Below are 20206 nucleotides of genomic sequence, written 5' to 3' on the forward strand. Positions count from 1 at the left end.
TTACATTTAAGATCCGACAGTGTAAGTGTCTTACACTAGTCGGATCCTAGCCTAAATCTGGCGTATATTGTTTTGTGAATACAAAACAATGATACGCCGGCGGGAATTTCGATTCACGCCGGTGTATCAGTAGATTCACCGGCGTAACTTGTTTAAGAATATGGCCCAAAGTGTTTTACCTTTCAGCAACCAATAAAATGTCATCAACTTCGAGGTGGCAGACTAATGTGGGATAATTTCTAATCGAATACCATAGCTTACTATAATTTACAAGTTATTATTTGGTATAATAAATAATTTGCATTGTCTAGTTTAAATGATGTTGTGTTGAAATCTACTGCAGCTCATACTGAAATAGACATTCCTTTCCATTGACTCAGTCTTACAGTTTACAGAACTGGGTGTGACTTATTGACTTGCTCAGGTAATAACACAAAAAAGGCAAGAGGTGAGCCCTTTCTTAACGTTTTTTTTTTTTTATGTATGGGCAAAGTCTGAAGCGGAACCAGGAAAAGCTGAATTAGTAGACGGTATGGCTAGCATATTTACACAGCATGTATGTTGTTCAGGAGAACAGAATGGTGATAAGGAACTTACACAGATCCAGTGACAATGACACTTTCAGATCTTCAGTAAGGTAAGAGAAATGTGTGATGGGGGGGTAGAAGATATGTGAGATGCTTGAATCTCAGTCCTGGCTCAGCTTTGTCACTTGAAATGCAATTCAAGTTGTCTGTACCGCTCTATAGCCCCAGGCAATGTTTATATGGGCTCTCTACTATTAGCCTTGCAGTTATTCTTTATGTGACTTCCTTAGAAACTTTTTGTTTTCCATTGCAGCTCACCATTAACTTTATTGTAGTATAAATGGTAAACACCACTTACAAGGCTGTCTCTCACTGTGAGATGAGCACAGCAAGATCAGCCTGTGTTCTTGACTTTTTCAAGTGCATCCCTAATAAAAGATGTTATCACTGATACCATGTATTGTATACTGACAAAGTTATGACTGCTAAACCTGTGTGTTTTTAAATAAAGAGTATATGGTGTAACTGGGAACCAAAACAATATTTACAACACAGAGCTGATGATATTACAAAATACAGCTAATTTAAATACTTCTAAAGCAATTTTTGTTTTCCATTTTATATAAAGTGGATACTGTACATGTGAAACCCCTGTTATTATTATTATTATTATAATTGATAATATTATATAAAAATATTAATAATAATTATTATTAATAATATTATTATTGCTGTCTGATTTGCTTCCTACTCCAATACACAATAGGAAGTGAGAAGAAATCTCTCAAAGACAGGGAAATCCAATTGTAGACAGTTGTCAGTGTCACCAGAACATAAGCCCCTATTAGAAGATTTCACCGCTATTCCTGTTCTGGTGACAGCTGCAGAATTTGTGATTTCTTAGGGACATGGCTCAACAGGATAAATTGTGACAGTTGTGCTCCTAAATTAGTTTGCAATGAATCTATAAATGATTGTTCACAGATGCAACAAATAGCTCTGCATGGTATGGCATAAGAATCACTGACATTAGGAGGGAGGAATGTGCCCTGGATGTCGCATTGTGAAGGGTGACACTGCTGACAGCGGTATCTCTACTCCTGCAGCTGGCACAGAGAAGCAGGGACCGGCACACCTGGAGGGATCCTGGGGATGCTAGTGCTAGACCCCCCATCTCCCCTGATTTAACACCACTGTTCCCTTTTCCCTTTTGTCCTCCACTGAGCACCAGTTCCCCCTTGTCCCCCAACTGAGCCCACTGAGCACCAGGACCCCCCAATGAGTACCATAGCCCCTTCTCTCCCCACTAATCACCAGTGACCCCCTTGTCCCCCCACGGAGCACCAGTGCCCCCTTGCCCCCCCAAGGAGCACCAGTGCCCCCTTTTTTCTACCTACCGAGCACCAGTACACCCCATACCCCCCACTGAGCACTAGAGCCCCCCTTGCTCCCCCACTGAGCAGCAGTTCCCCCTTATTCTCCACTGTGCACTAGTATCCCTCATGTCACCCCACTGATTACCAGCCCCCCATCTCCCCCACTGAGCAATAGAGCCCCCCTTGCTCCCCCACTGAGCACCAATGCCCCCTTATTCCCCACTGAGCACCAGTGTGCCTCATCTACCCCCACTGATCACCAGCCCCCCCCTCACTGAGCACCAGTTCCCCCCATTTCCCCCACTGAGCACTAGAGCCCCCGTGTTCCCCCACTGAGCACTAGTGCCCCTCTTGTCTCCTCACTGTGCTCCAGTGCTCTCTCTTTCCCTACACTGAGCACCAGTGCCCCCCTTGTCCCCATGAGCACCAGTGCCCCTGTTGTACCAATCACTCATTGTGTTCATTCATAACTGAAGCATAGTAAACTGTGTGTTTATGAATGAACAGGAAGCCACTCAGCTCAGAGCAATTCATTTTCAATCTGTCCAATGCAGCTGAGGCTGCAGAGAAAGGGACTGTGCAATCTCTGTCCTCAAAAATGAGACATCAGGGGTCTGTCTAGACCTCTGATATCTCACTAAAGCCCCCTAACAGGGCTTCTAAAAAATAAAAATAAAATAAAAAAAGCCTACAGACACTGTCCACTGCCCTACTGACACCAATCTCTGCCCTATTGACACAGTCCTCTTGGGGATGGGGGGGGAGCACCAAACTAAGTATTTGCCCGGGTGAAACAATGTCTAGCTTTGCCACTGGGCATAAGTGACAGTTTCTGCTGCCTGCTATTGTATAATTTAAAGCGGAGTTCCACCCATTTAAAAGTCAGCAGCCACAAAAAGTTTAGCTGCTGCCTTTTATAATCGGACACTCACCTGTCCCACGCCCCAGCAATGCGGGTGAAAAAAGCCCTGCCCCTCTCCCCCTTATCTCTGCGGTGCCGGCATCGTAACTGTGGACGCCTGGCTGTGGCTTCACAGCCCGGCATGCACTGCGCATGCGCGAGCTACACTGCATGCTGTGAATGGCCAGGCATTCTTCTGGGACCTGTGACATATCCCAGAAGATTGGGAGGGAGGGGGAGAGGTAAACTTCCTTCCAGTGCTGCGGAACCTGGGAAGAAGTGGGAGCTGGGTGCCTCTAAAAAGAGTGGGTGGAACTCTGCTTTAATAGTTAATAACTGTGGCATCCCTGGACAACCTAAAGCAACTCTTGGTGAATGGTGATCAAATATAGGTGGGTAGCAATGTTATTTGATGGCTAGCATGCTTGTTTTGCAGCTCTCGGCTCTGTATGCAATTCTTCCCAAGCATAATATTTGCATGGAGTTTATCTCTTTACCTAGTACCCCTTCCCTTCATAATCCAAAGACATTCTACTTATAAGTTGACCCTTGTGAGTATGGTAGGGTGTTGTGTTGTGAGGACCAGGGAGTCATGTGAATGCCTCTCTGTACTCTATAAAGGGCTGTAAAATATGGAAGTTCTAAATACCATCTCTACATTACAACACAGCCTACACTGAGTAGAAGGCCCATAAAGGGTCCCTTAAGGCCTAATCTTTCATTTTACACCCATAATTGGAAGTACAAGAGAAGAAACATAGGGCCAGATCCACAAAAACCTGACGTAACTTAAAAAATCCAATTTAAGTTACACTGGCTTAAAGTTTCTGTGCCTGATCCACAAAGCACTTATCTAGAAATTTCAGGCTGTGTAACTAAAATTCCGCCGGCGCAAGGCGTTCCTATTCAAATGGGGCGAGTCCCATTTAAATGAGGCGCGCTCCCGCGCCGGCCGTACTGCGCATGCGCGTCGGCCGTACTGCGCATGCGCGAAGTTACGTTACGCCGAGTTTTGAGGATCGCGACGGCTTAAAGTTGCGTCGGGGAAAAAAAAAATGACAGCGGTATGCATTCCTGAGGGAGAACTCCATGCCAATTTTCAAAGAAAAAATCGGCATGGGTTCCCCCCCCAGGAGCATACCAGGTCCTTAGGTCTGGCATGGGTTGTAAGGAGACCCCCCCACGCCGAAAAATTGACGTAGGGGGTCCCCCTACAATCCATACCAGACCCGTATCCAAAGCACGCTACCCGGCCGGCCAGGAAGGGAGTGGGGACGAGCGAGCGCCCCCCCCCCTCCTGAGCCGTGCCAGGCCGCGTGCCCTCAACATGGGGGGGTTGGGTGCTCTGGGGCAGGGGGGCGCACTGCGGGCCCCCCCACCCCAGAGCACCCTGTCCCCATGTTGATGAGGACAGGACCTCTTCCCGACAACCCTTGCCATTGGTTGTCGGGGTCTGCGGGCGGAGGCTTATCGGAATCTGGGAGTCCCCTTTAATAAGGGGGCCCCCAGATACCGGCCCCCCACCCTAAGTGAATGGATATGGGGTACATCGTACCCCTATCCATTCACCTGGAGGCAAAAAGTAAAAGTTAATAAACACACAACACAAGGCTTTTTAAAATATTTTATTATTCTGCTCCGGATGCCCCCCCTGTCTTCGTTATTAGCTCAATTACCAGGGGGGGCTTCTTCTTCCGCTCTCCGGGGGTCTTCTTCCACTCTCCGGGGGTCTTCCGCTCTCCGGGGGGGCTTCTCCGGACTCCGGGGGGGCTTCTCCGGACTCCGGGGGGCTTCTTCCATCTTCTCCCCTCTTCCGCTCTTGACTCGGCGAACCCCGGTTCTTCTGCAGCTCTCCGGTGCCTTCTTCTTCAGCGCTGGCTGCCTGCTATGTTTGTGTGTTAGCTCGATTTCAAACAGGCAGCCGGCGCGGTCTTCTGTGGCGTCAGGGTCTTCTGGTCTTCTCCCCTCTTCCGATGTTGCCTCGTCGCCTGTTGTCGCTGTAATGATGGAAGCGCGCCTTGCATCACATTTATATAGGCATCACCGTCCCATCATGCTCCGGTAGGTACCCACGTGGTGGGTGCACGTGGGTATGCACCCACCACGTGGGTACCTACCGGAGCATGATGGGACGGTGATGCCTATATAAATGTGATGCAAGGCGCGCTTCCATCATTACAGCGACAACAGGCGACGAGGCAACATCGGAAGAGGGGAGAAGACCAGAAGACCCTGACGCCACAGAAGACCGCGCCGGCTGCCTGTTTGAAATCGAGCTAACACACAAACATAGCAGGCAGCCAGCGCTGAAGAAGAAGGCACCGGAGAGCTGCAGAAGAACCGGGGTTCGCCGAGTCAAGAGCGGAAGAGGGGAGAAGATGGAAGAAGCCCCCCGGAGTCCGGAGAAGCCCCCCCGGAGTCCGGAGAAGCCCCCCCGGAGAGCGGAAGACCCCCGGAGAGTGGAAGAAGACCCCCGGAGAGCGGAAGAAGAAGCCCCCCCTGGTAAAAGAGCTAATAACGAAGACAGGGGGGGCGTCCAGAGCAGAATAATAAAATATTTTAAAAAGCCTTGTGTTGTGTGTTTATTAACTTTTACTTTTTGCCTCCAGGTGAATGGATAGGGGTACGATGTACCCCATATCCATTCACTTAGGGTGGGGGGCCGGTATCTGGGGGCCCCCTTATTAAAGGGGACTCCCAGATTCCGATAAGCCTCCGCCCGCAGACCCCGACAACCAATGGCAAGGGTTGTCGGGAAGAGGTCCTGTCCTCATCAACATGGGGACAGGGTGCTCTGGGGTGGGGGGGCCCGCAGTGCGCCCCCCTGCCCCAGAGCACCCAACCCCCCCATGTTGAGGGCACGCGGCCTGGCACGGCTCAGGAGGGGGGGGGGCGCTCGCTCGTCCCCACTCCTTTCCTGGCCGGCCGGGTAGCGTGCTTTGGATACGGGTCTGGTATGGATTGTAGGGGGACCCCCTACGTCAATTTTTCGGCGTAGGGGGGGTCCCCTTACAACCCATACCAGACCTAAGGGCCTGGTATGCTCCTGGGGGGGAACCCATGCCGGTTTTGTTTTTTACAAATTGACGTGGAGTTCTCCCTCGGGAAAGCATACCAAATGCCGTCGCTGCAATGGGCCTTTACAAGGTGTGACTAACTTTACACTTTGTAAAACGAGCCCTAATTTTACACTTGCAAAATAACACTTACGGCGCAAAAAAGAAGCTAGAAAGCTTTGTGGATCGCCTTAAGTGCTAATTTGCATACTAGCAACGGCATTTCGACTCGAAATGCCCCCAGCGGCGGATGCGGTACTGCATCCTAAAATTAGGCAGTGTAAATCAATTACACATGCCGGATCTTCTGTGTAACTTTGGAAAAAGCCTTTTGAGGATCGTTTCCAAAGTTACACACAGACTGAACAGCACTTAAGTCGGAGTATCTCTTTTGAGGATCTGGCCCATAGTCACAGACCCATCTACCCACCCCTAAACTGCCTCCACCCAACTTATCTGAACAACAAGGTTTTTCTCCCTGCAGATTTCTTTTCAATATAGCACAGCGGTGCATGGCTCCACTCTCACAGCCACATCATCCATTCACAGATCCTGTCACAGAGATATGTTAATGGTAGACTGCAAGTCCTGTCACTAGCACAGCAGAGGACCATCACCACAGTTGTAGTCCATTGATTTCCTCCTCAAGCTCCATAATGGTATAGGCAAAGATTAGGCCTTTAAAGAACCCTTTATGGGCCGTCTACACAGGCGTATAGAGGTAGAGGAAGAGTCTGTAGGAGCCTGTGCATTGCACCCATGATCCACCTTTCACGATTACAAAGCTCTGCAGGCTCCAATGCAAAACAATTATGAAATGTACATTTTTTTTTTTTAACAATGACAAATACATTTCAGTGCACATTATGTCCCAGATAATACTGTATATTTAACCACATCCCTACCGCGTCATTGTAAAATGACGGCGGCAGGAACCCCTCCTCGATCCGGGTGGACGTCATATGACGTCCTGCGTTCCCGGCAATCGAGGGCACGCGGCGACGCTCGTGACCCGGCGCGGGTGCCCGGCGGCCGCGATTGCCGCCGGGTGCCCGCGATTGTCGGTAATCACGGCAGGAGTGTGGATCTGTGTGTGTAAACACACAGATCCACCTCCTGTCAGCGGTGAGACCAATGTGTGTTCCCAGTACAGAGGAACACACATCGGTCTCCTCCCCTTGAGAGTCCCCTCCCTTCTACAGTTATAACACATCTTAGGGAACATATTAACCCCTTCAACGCCCCCTAGTGGTTAACCCCTTCCCTACCAGTCACATTTACACAGTAATCAATGCATATTTATAGCATTAATCGCTGTATAAATGTGAATGGTCCCAAAAACGTGTCAAAAGTGTCCGATGTGTTCGCCGCAATGTCACGGTGACAGTAAAAAAATCGCAAATCGCTACCAATACTAGTAAAAAAATTAATAAAATAAAAATGCCATAAATCTATCACCTATTTTGTAGACGCTATAACTTTTGCGCAAACCAATCAATATATGATTATTGCGATTTTTTTTTACCAAAAATATGTAGAAGAATACGTATCGGCCTAAACTGAGGAAAAATTTTTTTTTTTTTTTTTAATTGTGATATTTATTAAATAAAAAAGTAAAAAATATTGTTTTTTTTTTTAAATTGTCGCTCTTCTTTTGTTTATAGCTCAAAAAATAAAAACCGCAGAGATGATCAAATACCACCAAAAGAAAGCTCTATTTGTAGGAACAAAATGATAAAAAAATTGTTTGGGTACAGTGTAGCACGACCGCGCAATTGTCATTCAAAGTGCGACAGTGCTGAAAGCTGAAAATTGGTTTGGGCAGGAAGGTGCGTAAGTGCCCGGTATGGAAGTGGTTAACAAAAGGTGTGCAATGTCGTACAATTCATTTTCTTGACAACCAGCCACAGCATTGGTAGAAAAGCCTGTATTCTTCCAGTGTGCTCTACAGAAGGAGCCTTAAGCGTCGTACACATGACCAGTTTTCTTGTCGGGAAAACTGCCATGACAGCTTTTGGCCGTGTGTATGCTCCATGGCAGTTTTTTTTTTTTTTTCCTGCTGCGATTCCCAGCAGTTTTCCTATGGGAAACACTGCGGTAGAGCATACACAAGGCGGGGTTTCCCAACCAAAACTCTTGGCTGTGTGTAGGGGGAAAAAGCTGCCGAGCCTGTTCTTGGCTTTCCCCTCGGGTTTCCCAGCGGGAAAAAAGTCTGCCGGGAAACCCGTACGTGTGTACGGAGCATGACTCTCTGTGTGAAAATAGTGATCTCTTTACAGCAGGGCCATCTTTTCCATTGGGCACGCTGGGCAGTTGCCCGGGGGCCCCGCATGCCTGGGGGGCCCCACCGGCTGCACTGAAAACTGTAATTTTAGGTACTTTTTTTTGCAGTGGCAGTAAAAAATGTGGTTCTGCCAGTAAATTTTATGATTTTTGTCAGTAAATTCTCATGCGTGATTGTGTAGACAGGGCCCCAGTGCACTGTATTGCCCGGGGGCCTATAATGCTCTTAAGATGACACTGCTTTACAGCCCCTTCTGAGTGAGAGCCAATCAGATTGGAGCATGAGGTTTTCTGATTGCAGAGCTATAGGTCTGGCTTGGTAAGGGGTATGCAAAGTGTCCCTGGACAAATGTTGGCAACTATGAAAGTGCAAGGGTTTAACTCTCCTGGCAGGGGACAGGATTTCTACTCAGGCTGTGGCTGCTTTAAAAAGAAAACAATAAGACATTGAACTCCTTTTGTTTCGATATGCCATTGCCTATAATATATTTAGTTGATTTAAACTGAAGGTTCAATTGGGCATTACATATAAATATTTCTGAATTAGCCAGAAAGAGGAAACTCTGTGTCAGGCTCCCTGCTTAATTGCTTTTGAGATAAGATATCAGCCATATGGGTAGCTGCATTGTTTTATTAGGTTGACAAACTTATAGGAATTGATTTACTAAAGTCAAATAGACTGTGCATTTTGCAAGTGCAGTTGCACCCGCTTTCCTTGTAATGTAATGTAGTAAAGCTTCGCTTTGTAGAGAATACCCAATAAGGTGCAAGGAAAATTAAGATTTTTTTTTTTATTGCATATGATTGGATGGCAATCAGCAGGGTTTTACCACATTCATTAACCACTTCAGCCCCAGATAATTTGGCTGGCCAGGCCACTTTTTGCGATTCGGCACTGCGTCGCTTTAACTGACAATTGCGCGGTCGTGTGACGTGGCTCCCAAACAAAATTGACGTCCTTTTTTTCCCACAAATAGAGCTGTCTTTTGGTGGTATTTGATCACCTCTGTGGTTTTTAGTTTTTGCATTATAAACAAAAATAGAGTGACAATTTTGAAAAAAATGCAATATTTTTTACATTTTGCTATAATAAATATCCCCCAAAAATATATAAAAAAAAAATTTCCCTCAGTTTAGGCCGATACGTATTCTTCTACATATTTTTGGGGAAAAAAATCGCAATAAGCGTTTATTGATCGGTATGCGCAAAAGTTATAGCATCTACAAAATAGGGGATAGTTTTATGGCATTTTTATTAATATATATATTTTTTCTACTAGTAATGGCGCCGATCAGCAATTTTTATTGTGACTGCGACATTATGGCGGACACATCGGACACTTTTGAGACCATTTTGGGACCATTGTCATTTTTACAGCGATCAGTGCTATAAAAATGCACTGATACTGTAAACTGGCAGGGAAGGGGTTAACCTGTAGGGGGCGCCGAAGGGGATAAGTGTGACCTAGGGAGTGATTCTAATTGTTAGGGGCGTGGCTATGAGTGACACATCACTGATTGCTGTTCCCGATGACAGGGAACAGATGATCAGTGACATGTCACTAGGAAGAACAGGGAGATGTTGTGTTTACACTGACATCTCCCTGTTCTTCAGCTCCGTGACACGATCACGGGACACCGGCGGACATTGAGTCCGCGGGGCACGGTCACGGAGCTCGCGGCAGGGTCGTGAGTGCCCTGCCGGTGGCGTGCACGCGAACATAGGCGGCAATTTAAAGGGGACTTATATATAGGTCCATTTGCCTGTCGGCAAGTGGTTAAGCTAGCTTTGAACAAAACAAGTGCACAGTCTATTTGCCTTTAGTAAATAAATCCCAATGAGTTATCTGATCATGTACCAAACTGTGCTTCAAACCAGCTGTCCTATTACTATGTTTTTTTATCTTTTTTTACTATCTTTTTTGCTAAAGGACATTTGTAAGTGAGTCAATGCTGGACAGTATGCCAGCTGTGAAAATAAAAATTTTGCCCGTCACAAATTTAACAATCGCTATATATTGTATATTTGTAGTGCCTAAAACTACAAATGTAATTTATAATTAGTTATTAAATACTTTAAAGTTATTAAAACTTTCAATATCATATCAAATAATAAATAGTTGTACAGTATCTTATGACTTATTTGTAAAAGGGCTAAGAAAAAATAATTGACTTGTATATCCTGTATAAAATAATGGTCAGGCACAGCATTATTGCTCAGGCAGAGCATGAGGCGGCAATCACAGCAAATAGTCGAATTCCACTTGTAGGGCAAGCTGACTTTAGAGTAATCTTTTTTATACTTCTGTTCAGCTGATAGCACTGGCATCAATTCATGTTTCCAAGCAAATTACAAGTGTAGGTCACCACAGGCAATGCAATCTTAACTATTTCTACATTATTTAAAGTGTATCTAAAAAGTATTTTTTTTTTTTTTTTAGCCACTTCAATACCAGACACATTCACCCCCTTCCTGCCTTGGGCAATTTTCAGCTTTCAGCACTGTCACACCTTGAATAGCAATCACTCAGTCATGAAACATGGTACCCAAATAAAATTGGTATATTTTTTTTTTGAGACAGATAGAGGTTTCTGTTGGTGGTATTTAACTACTTCAGCCCCAGAAAGATTTACCCCCTTAACGACCAGGACATTTTTTGTGATACGGCACTTCGTCACTTTAACTATAATTACGTGGTCGTGCAACGCTGTAACCAAACAAACTTGGTGTCCTTTTTTTCCCACAAATAGAGATTTCTTTTGGTGGTACAGTATCTAATCACCTCTGTGTTTTTTATTTTTTGCACTATAGACAAAAAAAGAGCGACAATTTTGAAAAAAAAAAAAAACAATATTTTTTACTTTTTGCTATAATAAATATAAAAAATTAATAAAAAAAATGTCTTCTTCAGTTTAGGCCTATATGTATTCTTCTACATATTTTTGATAAAAATATCCCATTTAGCGTATATTGATTGGTCCACGCAAAAGTTATCGTATCTACAAAATAGGGAATAGATTTATGGCATTATTATTATTATTATTATTATTATTATTATTATTATTTCTTTTTACTAGTAATGGCGGTGATCTGTGATTTTTAGCAGGACTGTGACATTCCGGTGGAAAGATCGGACACTTTTGACACTTTTTTCAGTGACATTTATACAGCAAGCAGTGCTATTAAAATGCACTGTATACTGTATAAATGACTTTGGCAAGGAAGGGGTTAACACTAGGGGGCGATCAAAGGGTTAAACGTTCCCAAGGGAGGAGTTTCTAACTGTAGGGGGAGTGTACTGACAGGGAGTAGAGAGGGATTGCTGTTCCTAATCACTAGAAACAGACAATCTCACTCTACTCCCCTGACAGAACAGGGATCTCTTTGTTTACTTTTGCAGATCCCCGTTCTGCCTCTCTGTGGAACAATCGCTGATTGACTTCCCCTCCAATGAATGGGAACGCGCGTGCCCACAGATCACCGTGTATGCGCCCGAAGTACAATGACGGCGATTCGAGCAGGAGAGCCAACCTGCCACAGTAGAACTGCAGCCACTGGTTGTGAAAAATACTTAATTATTAATGTTTTTTCTTTGCTTTTATTTTTATTTATTTTTATAGAAATATTTCACGTTTTCACCAAAAAGAGAAAACACACACACATTTTCCTTAGTTTCCATTGTAACATTTTTACAAATGTATAATTTAGAAATCTTTATTTATAAATTCACGCCAAAATTTATTTTGCTACAATTCTTTGGTTAAAATAACCCAAATCATATATAATTCTTATTTAGCCTGTGAGTCTGAACATTATAGAGTCTCCAAACTGTGGTACTGTACAGTATGTTTGAAAATTGATCCATCCTGATGTTCCGACTTCCCATTTCATTTTTTGAGGCCTTAAAATGCCAGAACAGTATAAATACTTCCCAAATGACCCATGTTTGAAAATTAGACAGTCCAAGGTATTTAGTAAGAGGCATGGTGAGCTTTTTTGAAGTTGTAATTTTTTGGAAAATAAGAAATTAAATCAAATTCATTTTTTTTTCTCAAAATGTTATTTACAGACTGTCACCAGAGCAGTATAGTGTCATCAGATGAACTGGTGTGGTGGTGATCAGGGATACCAATCACAGAGATCACCACAACAGTGCACAATGAATGGCTATGAATCAAAGTCATTCATTGAGTACAACTGACTTGTGATCGCTGTGATTGATGACAGCGATCACATGGTACTGGGGCCAGCCCGGTACAATGACCTGTCATCCGCTGTGTCCGGTGGCCGCTAGAGCGAGCAAGAAGCGAGCGACTTCTGTTCTTAGCTGCACAAGGAACATAGGCAGCTGGGGTTGATACTGCAGAACAGGCATGTCATCGGGAGACAGAGAAATAGCAATACACTGGTCTTTCCAGTAAAAAGCTGTGCATGCAAGCATCTTTGCACAAGTCTGATCACTGGATTACAGGCAGGCTGGACTCCAAAATAGAATTCAAAGAAGAAAACTGAACATGCTGGAATGAATGTGTTTCCATGCCCTGATGTGGTCAGGTTGAAATAGGAAAGCTGGGGGACTAGCAGAATCACCAGGTTTTTCACACAAAGGAAGCAATGCAAAGTCAACAGGATACCTTTTTCTTATAAGTACTTGGTACAACTGACACATGTCAGGGATACCTAATGTTGTGGTATTCACCCTATTTTCTGGTGATCATTGTCACAAGGACTGAAGGTGAGAGAAAATCTAACTTACCAATAAAGACATGGCAGAGAATGCATGCAATGGGGACACTTGTTTTGGTGACAACTGTCTAAGACAAGTTTTCTCCAACTATGGAGAGGTCGCCTCTCTATTGTTGGGATGGAAAATATCCCTAAAATGTGACACAGAATGCCCCAAAAAAATATGTGTTTTAACCCAACCATACTTTATCCCCAAAAAACTGGCCCTAGATAGAACTTTGTTCATTTACACTACTGGAGAGTCCATCAAAGTGATCAAAACTCCATGGGACGACACTGATGTGGTGCTATTTTGTGCATTTTTTTGATTGTTCCCTTGTATGTAAGACAACCTGTGTTGTAGAAACTTGAAGTGATATTAAAGCCTTGTTTTAAAAAAACAAAAAACAAACATGTTATACTTACCTGCTCTGAGCAATGGTTTTGCACAGAGCAGCTCGGATCCTCCTCTGCTCGAGTCCCACATTGGTGCTCCTCCCTGCTGCCAAATCCCCCCACAGCAAGCAGCTTGCTGTGGGGGCACTCAAGCAGGCAAGCTTCCAAGCAGCAGCTCTGTGTGTTCATTCACACATGAAGCCACAGCTCAGTCCTGCCCACTTCGTCTTCTGAATGGCTCACTGGCTGTGATTGACAGCAGCGGGAGCCAATGGTTCCAAAAAAAATTGCCAAAAGCCAATCAGGAGTGTGAGTCCCCAGAGATCCGGGTAGAGGAAAAAACGTGGTGACGTCAGAACGCCGCCTCCCTATGTTTCGTCACGACAGGACTTGGTCCCGTGACCAAGTCCTGTCGTGACGAAACATAGGGATGCGGTGTTCTGACGTCACCACGTTTTTTCCTCTACCCGGATACGGGCTGTGTATGCTTAAGCTGGCCGGCTTTTTTTATGCTCTGCAAACTTGAACGAACTGTAAGTGTAATTTCACTTATTTTAAACGAATAAATTAAGGTTTTACACTATGTGAGCCCCTTTTATTCCTACATACCCTCGGATGGCATATCGGGAGTCCTTCTAAGGATACGAATTACGAGGTTTCCATCATCTGGGTTTCATATCGGACACCATCTATCCATATCTCTTACCAGGCTGTTTTTGATCTCTTATAATTTGGAGATCAACTCCATTCGGTAAGAGGCTTGATTTGACTGTGGTGGAGGTTCTTTCCTTTCAAGCACTTTCTTGTGTGGATTTGCTATATACACTTGGGAGACTGTTCATACAGAATTTGCCCTTGGCGGACTTATCAATACGATTCTTATTATTATGAACATTCATGTGTTTTTATATACTCAATATTTTTTCACTAGCGCGATCTTCTTTCTTTTTGCATATTGTTTGTGTGGTATAACACTGTTTTGATTGCTGCTTTTCTCACATTTAAATATGCGCAATATTTTTTTCCTTACTATGAAGGTAATAAAACCCTGTGCCTTTACAACCACTTTAACTGTTTTTGCAATTACTTTTTTGTTCCTGTACTTTTGTCTTTTTGCATATTACCAAACTTTTAATAAGGTAAGATTGAGTTAAAATTACTGAAACACCTCTAGGTACAGTATTAGTAGTGATTAGCGAGTCTCTGTGGAAGGAGGGCATGTCCCTGATGGAGTCCCGCTAGTTATAAGAAGCTAATTGGTGATTCAACCCTCTGAAGTCACTCATAACTGAGATATCAGGTAGACAGACCTGAAGTTTTGGGCAGAAAGATGTGTTAACTTTAAGGTTTTCTTTAGAGCAGTGGATTAAAACCCCATGCTTGTTTATGGAGATTTTGTTTTAAAAAGTTAATGTTATTTAGTCTGTAAAAGACAGTATTTGTTTCTGCACCTTGCACACCATTATTATCCAAACATGTATTCTTATATATTTTTTTTTTTGTTTGTTTACTCCTTATCTTTGTTTCATAATGATGTTGATGCCAAAAAGGTTATTGGTTCTAAAAAGTTGAAATCAAATACCACAGATCACAGTTAGAACTGTAAAAGCTTTTATGTACAGGTCAGATGGCGCTGGACCCTGAAATAAATAAAGCTCTAATTATCTAGTGGTTCATTAGTGTTTCTACAGTGCGGTCTGAAAATTTACGGTGAACAGTTACCTGATCAAGGTTGGTCACCAAAAAATAGACTTCAAACCTTTGAGGGGATAAACACTTCATGTGAGCTGAGATGCTTGTTCTTTTAACCCATTACTGTCAGCAACTTTTTTTTAAACGTTATGGAATGAAAAAGTACTTAAAGAGTAATTCCACTTGGTGGGAAAAAACTAACATATAGAAACAAAATAATAATATAGCAAATACAACTGTGACTCAAGTTTTATTGTAATTGAATGTTTTTAAGAATTACCTTTTCTATATCAATTGGCATCACTGTAATTATCTGTCTATGCAAAATGGCCACCTGGAGGTGTGGTGAATGCCCCAGAAATAAAAGTCTGCACTAAGATAGAAGTCAGATTTTGGGCATCTACATAAAAAAGTGTAGCACTCAAAAGACAAGTGTAAACAAATTATACAGTTTTATTACAATATTTAAATAAGATCATAAATAAAAGAAAAAGTGTCCATCCAAACAAATGGAAAAAACAAGCAGTGGTAAAAAAAAAAATAAACAGCGTGAAAAAAGTACATATAGTTCAAATATGAACTATTAAGAAATTTCCAGCAAATTAGTACTGAATCTTCCAAAATAAGTTAATTTCAAACGAAGAGAGTGAAAATGAGACACCTCCACCGCAAACACATGCTCTAGTAAATAGAGAAATCACGACTAAAGTGAAGCAGAGATGTGTGTAAACACCGCTCTAGGTCAGTCTCCCATCTCCACCTCTACTAACACAAAGATCAGGTGCTGGCCCTGTCCATCATTGGTTCCAATGAGCAAAAAAATAAATCTGGTTGGCCGCACGTCCAGTAAAATCATCATTTTTTTAAGCAAGATCATAAAAACAAGTCCAAAAACACAAATAGAGGGGAACAGCATCACCAGGTAATGTGTTTCACGAGTGCTTAGTCATAGCTTACTGATAAGCTATGACTAAACACTAAGGAAGCATGAAATGCATTAGTTGGTGATGTTGTTCCTCTCTATTTGTGTTTGTCCTTGTGGGGCCCAAGGCAGCTGGGCAGCTTCTTGAGCCCACACTGCTCACCTGGCTGCCAGTTCAGTTCTGACGTCAGTGCCAGGGGGGGTGACAATGAAGGGCGAGTAGTTAAAGGAGACACCTGCCGCAGACACCACGGATCAGAAAGACAGTGAGTGCGGTCCCCCCCATGAGCCTGGATAGGAGGGAGCGGCTGCATATATATAATCAATCTCTCCATTCCTTCCTGCTGCCTCTCAAAGCCTGTGGGAGGGAGAGGAGGAGAAGCAGGCATTCAGAGGCCGCTGGAGGAAATGGAGAGATTGATTCTTCTATATATGCTCCTCCAGCTCTATATCTAGCTTCTTTCTGCCGCCCCTGCTGTTCTCCGCCTCCCCTTTGTGCTCTTTGCCAACCCCCCATTCTCCTGCCCTCTCTTGCTCTCCGCCTCCCCCTCAGTGCTCTCCTACATCCCCCTGTGTCCCCCAGTGCTGTCCAACATCCCCTGTGCTCTCTGCTCCCCCCATACTCTCAGACATCCCCCTGTGCTCTCAGGTACCCCCTGTGCTCTCCCCCCCCAGTGCTCTCCAAAATCCCCCAGTGGTTTCTAATATCCTCCTGTGCTCTCCAGCCCCCTCTGTGCTTGTTGCCTCTCCCATGGCTCTCCAACATTACCCTGTGCTCTCCCCTGTGCTTTCTAGCCCCCTGTGCTCGTCGCCTCTCCCCTGTGCTCTCACCTCACTCTGTGCTCTTTGGCTTCCCCCATGCTCTTAGACCTCCCCCGTGCTCTCCAACATCCCACTGTGCTCTCCATCTCTCCCCTGTGCAATTTAACGCCCCCTGTGCATTCCAACATCCCTCTGTACTCTCCGACATCCCCTTCTGCTCTCTGACATCCCCTTGTGCTCTCATCCCCCTGTGCTGTCAGACATCCTCCTGTGCTCTCAGACATACTCCTGTGCTCTTAGACATCCTGCTACTCTCCGACATCCCTCCTGTGCTTGTCGCCTCTCCCCTGTGCTCTCCACCTTCCCCCTGTGCTCCCACCTCTTCTCCCATGCTCTCTGCCTCCCCTCAGTGCTCTCTGACATCTCCCTGTGTTCTCTGACCCCCCCAGTGCTCTTCAGCCCCCACCCCCTGTTCTCTCCATCTACCCCCGTACTCTCTCTGGCCACCCCAGATCTCTCCACCTTCCCAATGCTCTCTGGCCCCCCTGTGCTCTCCGCTCCGTGCTCTCCACCCCTTGTCCACTTCTCCCCGTGTTTTCCACCCCCCAGTGCTCCCCGCCCCCCGCTCTCTGACCCCCCATTGCTCTCTGCACCCCATGATCTGACCCCCCCAGTGCTCTTTGATCCCCCCCAGTGCTCTCAAGCCCCCTCCTGGGCTCTCCAGCCCCCATGCTCTCTGGCCCCCTTGTATTTTCCACCCAACCCTGTGTTCTCTGGTTCCCCCGTGTTTTCCACCTCTTCCCTGTGCTCCCAACCTACCCATTTGTGTTTTTTCACTTTCCCCTGTGCTCTCTGCTTCCCCCTGTGCTCTCTGCTTCCCTCCCATGCTCTACGGCCCCCCTTTGCCCTCTGCCCCACCCCGTCTTCTCCAACTTCCTCCCTGTGCTCTCTGCCCCCCATGTTCTTTCTCAGCTCCCTTGCCCCCCCCTCTCCCAGGGGATATGTCAAGATGGTGAGTGGGGAAGGGGTTAGTTATCATGTCATGGGCTGCTCAGTCTCAAATGCCTGGGCCTATTTTTTTTTTTTGAGGATATTAAATTACTTTAACCACTTCCTTACCGCGTCATTGTGAAATGACGGCGGCAGGAACCCCTCCTCGATCCAGGAGGACGTCATATGACGTCCTGGGCTTTCCGGGTGGATATCTGAATGATGCCTGCAGCGAGAGGCATCATTCAGATATCCTTCTCTCCTGCCGGCGATTCTGCACAACGTAAGAACGATCATAGCGGCGATTCCGCCGCTAGATCGTTCTTACAGGCGGCGGGAGGGGACATACCCCCCTCCCGCCGCCATCCGGTGCTTCTTCGGGCTCTCCCGTGCCATCGGGGGCCCGGAGAACGAATCGTCCGGCGCTGGCAGGAAGCATAGAGATGACTGGTGACCAGATGGTCACCAGTCATCTCTATGACCGTCGGAGGACCCGGGCGCGATGTGATGACGTCACGCCCGGATCCCCGTAAGTAAACAAAGCCGCAATTGCGGCTGCTAAGCAACCACAAGCATGAGATCGGTGAATTTTTTTTCACCGATTTCATGCTTTCCAGCCTGGAGGAGAGATGTGGGGTCTTATTGACCCCGCATCTCTCCATAAAGTGTACCTGTCACACACATCCCTATTACAAGGGATGTTTACATTCCTTGTAATAGGAATAAAAGTGATAATAAAAAAAATAAAATAAAAAAAAAAAGTGTAAAAAAAAGAAATAAATATGTAAAAAAAAAAAAAAGAAATAAAACATTTTTTTTTAACGCCCCTGTCCCCAGTAGCTCGCGCGCAGAAGCGAACGCACACGCAAGTCCCGCCGACATGTAAACACCGTTAAAACCACATATGTGAGGTATCGCCACGTGCGTTAGAGTGCGAGCAACAATTCTAGCACTAGATCTCCTCTGTAAATCTAAACTGGTAACCAGTAAAAAAATTCAAAGCGTTGCCTATGGAGATTTTTAAGTACCGAAGTTTGGCGCCATTCCATGAGTGTGCGCAATTTTAAAGCGTGACATGTTAGGTATCTATTTACTCGGTGTAACATCATCTTTCATATTTTACAAAAAAATTGGGCTAACTTTACTGTTTTGTTATTTTTTTTAATTCATGAAACAATTTTTTTCCAAAAAAAAGGCGTTTGAAAAATGATTGCGCAAATGGCGTGCAAGATAAAACGTTTCAATGACCGTCGTTTTATTCCCTAGGGTGTCTGCTAAAAAAACATATATAATGTTTGGGGGTTCTGTGTAATTTTCTAGCAAAAAAATATGATTTGTACATGTAGGAGAGAAGTGCCAGAATAGGCCTGGTATGGATGGGTGTATAACTGCCCTGTATGGAAGTGGTTAAAGTGAAACTAAACCCTCCTACCTTTTTCAGCCAAGGAAGCTGTCATCTTAGCCTATGTTTTATTTGCAACTGTCATCTTGCTTGATAATTCACATGTGATCAGTTATGACACCAGTCATTTTATGGTTTTACAGTTTGGTTGAAAGCACAACCATTGTGACAGTTAGCATTCACCATTGTGACAGTTAGCATTCCTGGCATGCTAGGAATATACGTGTTTTTTGAAACAGTTAAATTGATGGGTTTTGTTCCACTTTAAAGTGGAACTTTACCTATAACAACTTAATAAAAATAATGTTACATTATACATTCCACATTAATAATCAGAAAATTAAGACCTGCTAGATCGCTTTGGGCTGGCTACTTTTGCATGACTAGCTATTTAATACATTACAAATAAGTGCCTATACTGTTTAAAATCTAGTAATACACTGTCTCATTCTGCTCTGCACATGCTCAGTTGCTCTCCATTTTTAGGTATTTTTAGGCACTGCAGAGTTTGTAGAGGCCGATCTGCTGACAGCCTTAAAGTGGAATCAAACCCTCCTAGCCTTTACAGACAAGGTAGCTTGCTTCTGTTTTGTTCTGCAACTGCCATGGTTCTGCACATGTGATCAGTTATGACACCATTCATTTGATTGTTTGACAGTTTGGCTGATGAGACCGGTCCTCAGGTTCTGCTTTATGATTTACTGCTGTTCAAGGGCTCTGGGCTTCAGCAAAATGGCAGCCTCCAGCAAGAAGAAACAGAAGCAATGCTGGAGGCAATTTACAGCATATAATTATTAATGTGGAATGTATGTTCCTTGCTAAAGAATATTATTTGTTATCAAGTTGTTATGGGTGAAGTTCCACTTTAAGTCACTTTAAGAAAATAAAGAGCACACACATATTAAAGAATTTGGTATTACATTGGAATATTCTATTATCGTAAAACCTCTGCAGTGGTTTCCACCTCCTGCTGGTTCTTGCCTTTGCAAATAGACTATGAAGCATATTTACAGATTTTACATGCTGTACCAGCTCCTGTAAATTGATATATCTAAAGAGCTAAGGTCTTCCTAATGTTTACAAGGATCTGCAAGAGTTTATATTCGCATTGTAAATTCTCTCTAATGTTTTATTTTCAAGCATGCATAACATAGGCTTTATTCTTTGAACATG

At 44.4% G+C, this 20206-nt stretch overlaps 1 protein-coding gene across 2 annotated transcripts in view; it reads left to right on the forward strand.

Moving 5' to 3' along the window:
* The first annotated feature begins 422 nt into the window (after positions 1-422).
* Positions 423-20206, forward strand: part of ARAP2 (ArfGAP with RhoGAP domain, ankyrin repeat and PH domain 2) — a 481396-nt gene continuing 461612 nt past the window's right edge. The window contains exon 1 of one of the 2 annotated variants that reach the window (XM_040335148.1): positions 423-637. The gene's annotated coding sequence lies outside the window, so the exon portion shown is untranslated. Of the gene's footprint in view, positions 638-13791; positions 14017-20206 lie in introns of those variants that run through there. The other variant, XM_040335150.1, reaches the window with a different exon arrangement.

Source organism: Rana temporaria, chromosome 1 (genome assembly GCF_905171775.1).
Source record: "Rana temporaria chromosome 1, aRanTem1.1, whole genome shotgun sequence".
NCBI classification, from domain to species: domain Eukaryota; kingdom Metazoa; phylum Chordata; class Amphibia; order Anura; family Ranidae; genus Rana; species Rana temporaria.